Consider the following 5,740-nt stretch of genomic DNA (forward strand, 5'->3'; position numbering starts at 1 on the left):
TGCGCAGTGCCTCATCATGAAGCAGCCGGTGTCGCGTCGTTTAGTTTTTCAGTTTGTGCTCTTGCAGCCAAGCACCTGACACGTATGCCTTCTAGCCATCACAAAACGCTGCCGCACTCTGTTTGTGCAGCTAATCAGACCGCTAAGCACGACTGTGTTCGAACGTGTGCGATTTAGCACTTGCCTTGCGGGTCCTATAGTTACGGATTCGCAAGTGGCGCACAAGTGAGGAACACGACGAAAAAGAGCTGGGAGCACGCGTACTTGCTAGAAAAATAACCAGAAGTCGTAGGTTCTTGTCCGACCAATCGAAAGCGTCTGCTTCTAGTGACACCACCACATAAACCCTGGTGACATCACGACGAGCGCTGGGGATACCGGAAAGGATCGGAGAGGAGCACGGTATTATTTTTTTATTTTGTGGCACGCCCGCGGCGCGTAGCGCTGCATGTGGCGTTTGGCATCGTTGATTGTGAGGGCACTCTGAACTCGATGTGCGTCTTTACTTGAAATATTTAAAAAAAACATCGGAGTTGGTTTACGGGCCCTTTAAATAGCCTTAACCAACGGCTGACACGTCGCAGACCCGGAATCGAGTACTCGGTGAGGACTGTCGATGTGATGTCTCACTTCTTCGCTTCTTCTGCCACAACAACAAAGTGATACCATGAATTACGCTCTTGACGTACATCATTTCAATTGCCAACTGATAACAACCGCTAACACTTTGTTAAAAAATGACAAAAAAATACACCGACGATTATGATATACTCCCTCACGCGAAATTTGAGCGCGGAGTTATACGTATTTTCATTCATACTGAGGCCTTGCACCGATCACAGCACCGACTGGCAGAGCCGTGACGCGCAGCGCTATTTATAAACCTGCCACACAGTTGGCGCTTCCCGGCTGCAGCAGCTTATGCAACCATGATCTTTACCAGTAAACGCTTGCGACGAATGCTATGTGTGCAGGCAAACTTATCTCTCCCCCGCACGGGAAGTGCCGCCACTGCCGAGGGTGAGCTCCTCGTTCGCTCTTTCATTGTTCGCTGTGCTCGTTGACTCGGCTACGCCGAGGGAGGGAGAGGCGCACCGACGCTGAAGGCAGGGACGGGCGCCTAAGATCTGGGCTTTAATAAAGAGAACGGCCTACACCACAGTTCTTGTTGTCACTGTGGTCACCGGTGACACAGTCTCTACAGGTATCCTTTTTTTTTTCATGGACGCCGCCATATTGCGTAGGCAGTGACGTCATCTATGGGCAATCGACATGCTGGCTTGGGCCAACGTCGATGTTGTATGCCATGCGTACACTCGGCGGCAGATTGTGGCGATTGTTTTGGCGCTCGCACGTTCTATTTACTATGACGTAGTGTCTTCCACCTCGAAAACGGTTCTGCGAGACGTACTGAAGTGATATAAGTCAGCATGATACGAGTTTCTGCGGCATTGAGGTGGACGAAGCACCCAGCGCGACGTGCGCACGCGTGTTTGAGCTTACAATCAGCCTTGGAGGTCAGTTGTGCGCATCTGGAAATTCATTTCACTAATGTGACATTATGCAGCATTCTCATTATACTTTTCAGCTGTTGTTTAACAGAAATGAGTAATTAGGAATCATATCACGATCCTAACAGAGTGGGTACAGTTCTGCTACTGAACAACATGTACGGTTTACTTTGAGAAGCGTTCAAGTTACTCTCTGTAGATACACTGCGCGACTACCTGTTTTCTTGAACGAGGTATTCATAAAACCCAATAAAATAAGTTTCGTTAGTTTTAACAGCTTGCGGGGTCTTATGGTGGCGCTCGCTTTTTCCTTGTTTATTTATATTCCTATTCTTCGTTTTCGCGAAAGAAGAAAACGAAAGCAGCTTTCTTTTTTCTTTTTTTTTTGGTGTGTGTGTGTGTGGGGGGGGGGGGTTCTGCCTGGTCCTGTTAGTCCCGTCCGGCTGAGTAGAACGCACTCATCCGCTTTGCGGAAATTGTGTTCTCACAAATAGCCGCCGGATTCTTTTTACGCGATCCCTTTTGGATATTACTGCTTTACAGGGCAAAAGAGGCAATACCGAAGCAAGAAACTTATATGCATCATGTTGATTTCCCAATCGCGGTGACCGCTAGGTTGAGGAACGCCGTCGGCCTCATGCAGGAGACTAACGGGGACGCAGTATAATGATTTCAAGTCTACTAGGCTTCAAATGCGCGAGAACGAAGCTTGTGGCTGCCGCAAATGTTTTGTAACTATTGGCGGTTAGATGTTTCGGGGTTGCATTAGGTTGGCCTTACATGAGCGCTATTACTTTTATTTCTCACGCCAAGCGGTGAGATAGTGAGATGGTTCCCCAATTCATGCTGACAATTCGCAGACGGTGGCTTTCATCGACAAGTGAAAAACCGATACAGCCAAAATAGTTTACAACACACAAATAGCCGCGGCTGATGATGCGCGTCGCATGTTTGCGCAACCAAGAGACACTATCGCATATACTGCAGTTAACCGCAGCAACGAAAGGCTGCACAGTGGTTCTTCAACGAACTTGTGGAAGCTTACATAAATTTTACGGAAAACGAGGTAAACATCTCCAAATCACTGCGCAACATACGACGGCAGGCCATTCAAGCAGCGCCGTGCCGGCTCGCACAAACCAGAAAGGAGGAAAGGCTTGCTGCGCGCAATTTCCTCCTTGCCCGAAGAAAATGTCCATAAAAGTTCACATTCTTGATGGTCTTTCTGGTGTTTCGCAATTTTCGCTTAAACGGATCAGTCGTAGTCGCTCAACAATCGTTTCGTCTTGTGTCCCTTTATTGCACTAATATGCACCCTATTGAAGGTAGCCGGACGCCGAGTTTATGATAACGATGACCGATATTATGGTTCCTATAAAACTGCAGGGTTAATAATCAATGCAATGGCATCCAGAGGGGCGGCTATCACAAGCTCTATCTAGCTTCATTTATTACATCATCGGCCATTGGGACATATTCTAGCGGAAGCGCCCCCTCTCCCACAAAATAAATGAATGAATAACTTGAAGTAACGTCGAGATTCTCACCCACGTGGCCATTTTTGCATTCTGTACTGCCAAGTTTTGTACACAAAATTATGCATGTACAGCGCACATGTAAGCTGTGGGATCTTAGTAAAGCCTTAGTAAAGCGCTTTATGGAATACTATAAAATTGAACGTGAAGCTCTCAAGGGCTTTTATTTTAACCCAAGATCATATGTAATCTCATGCGATGTTGGCAATGTTTACATTTATGCGCCGCCAGGTGTCAGAACTTTAATGTCGTACAATGTTTACTTTTTAGCGCTATACTTTGCACATAGTATGCCAAAATTGATACAACAGTTCTTGCGTATAAATAATGTCATATGTCAGTGTAGCCAATTCACGAGTACGAAGGAACTGTTTGATCTTTGTCGAGGAATGAACGCAGAATATCAGAGGGAAGTGCAATGCATACACGAATACATTTGAGGCTTATGTACTTCTTGTGCCCACTGTGGTGCCTACACCCATTGATGAAGAATGGGCACATATCCAGCGGCACATGAAAATCAAGAAAGCAAAATAATTCTGCGCTGGTCAACAAGAGATATGGGTCCTTTCGATATGCCTTTGATACATTATACGTAGATATCTTAGGTTATGATATCTTGTTTTACTACGCCATTGTAAGGGTGCACTCACTTTGATTACTTTGTCGGTTAAAATGCAGTGCTTATAAGGCCTGTGGAAATACATACATCGCAAAATATATCCAGTGGAGTATTTCCCAACCGGGGAAAATTAAACTGCTTTGGGCGACATAAAAGAAACTAAATAGAAAAACGGTGTAACCGACTTACGGTATTCTTCTTTTTCACCGGCTGTAAGGATCTGGCGATGTTCGCTGAGAACCTAATTTCTGAGAACGGCAAAGTACGATGCATGTCAAATTAGATTCCATGTCTTTAGGTTCCACCCCTCAACTTGTACACATTCCGCGCATGCATATTACCCGAAAGAAGGCTTGCTCATCCTCAAACACCTGATTCTATACGTAAAGTTAACTACAATATTTACAGGGAGCTCTGGCGCTGCAATCGTTCAAGCGCCGTGGGAGTCATGGGAAGTACGTGGATTTGTCTGGTCTTCGTGCTTGTGGATTCAGACATTCTTGTGGCTTTGTTTATTGCTCTTCAAATGGCTTCGTTGTCGTGAATTCGAGAGCAATATATAGCTTTTTCCAAGTGCAGAAGACACTGCTAACGCCCTACCATGTGCAGCGATTGAGCTTGTCGGGGTGATCACGTCAAAACGCGCCAAGCGCCTGAAGGCACTGGCTCACCCGCGATAAATTCATATAGGGCGTTTTATGGCACCTGTCCACGCATACGTTAGTGGCATAATGGTTTCAATGTCGGGCTTCTGTGCTAGCCTGTCCTGTGCTCGCGTACTGCCATCGAACGATTTTAATGACGTTTACTTAATTATTTATTACTCAGCACTTTCTTGAAAATCACGAGTTTACAGAGTCACGAAGCCGTCTGAAGCCAGAAGGACGAAGCTTAGCAAATCCCTGCACTTCCCATAATACCCGTGCTGGCTGAACCAGCCCCATTGCAGCTCCCGTAGGAACTAGCGGCAGAGTTCGTTTTAGTAATTATTGTGCGAAACTCTATGCTTCCACATACCACGTGATGACGTCGCTGGTGACGCCATACTGACCACTGCAGCCTGACTTGTTACCACAAAACGTTGAGGGCTTAGTTATAGCAGAAAGTTTAATAAAAATTCCGAAGAAAAAGACTTGACACCTGGCCATAATGCTGGTACGCGTCGTGCTGCACGCATTCAGGTCTGTATAATTGACGGTTTATTTTATTTTAGTCTGGCAAAGTTTGACGTCCTCACCCAGGCTATATTATTTAGGGGTTTTTTTTCTGCCAAAGCTTGACATTCTGGGCCGATAAGCAGTCCGGAACGATGATTGTCTGAGCACCCTTCACTCTGTCATGCCCGACCGACACTAGAAGACACAGAACACTCACACAGCCTCTCCTAACTTCTCTCTTTTTTTTTCTTTTTTCAAGTCATCGCTGTAGTCTCCAAGGGTTTACCAACATACGGGTCGCAGATTACGTTTCCCTGTCACTCAACGAGCAGTGAAAAAACACGGTGCTTCTTACGCGTGTCTCTTGCACTTATGGTACGAAACATTCTCGGGCATTACAGCGGCGGCCACATGGAAAATCCGTCTGCTGAGACGTATCCAATTTCGCTTCCTTGCTTCTTGACCTTGACCGTTGGAATATATAAAGGCCCGCGAACACCTACATTCAACCGACTTATATTCAAGGTGCTGGCTCAAGACAGTAAGTAGCGTTTTCGACTTTTGATCAGTTTGAACTTTCGTAAGTTTTCGTCATTCATAATCTTTAATGCAAACTGCATGATGAAGGACAGAAGGAGAAGACAGCACTGTTTGAATGTCTGTTTAGAAAAAGTGTATTTGCAATATGTGAAGAAAATAGCGATAATGAACGTTGATGCATGACTTCGTGTACAGATATACGTATTCGCAAAATAGTAAACAGGCAGTGTAGAGGTACAAGCAGCAATTACATTAAACCAGAGAGCAACCAACAGTGAAAAGAATGCTGGATGAATGCTGCGGAGCAGCGTTTAAGCCTACTCTGGGTGATATGGCAGACGAGCTCGTCCTTTCTGGACCCAAAATAAAAGTGCG

This window comes from Dermacentor variabilis, chromosome 3, assembly GCF_050947875.1.
Source record: "Dermacentor variabilis isolate Ectoservices chromosome 3, ASM5094787v1, whole genome shotgun sequence".
Taxonomy (NCBI): Eukaryota; Metazoa; Arthropoda; class Arachnida; order Ixodida; family Ixodidae; genus Dermacentor; species Dermacentor variabilis.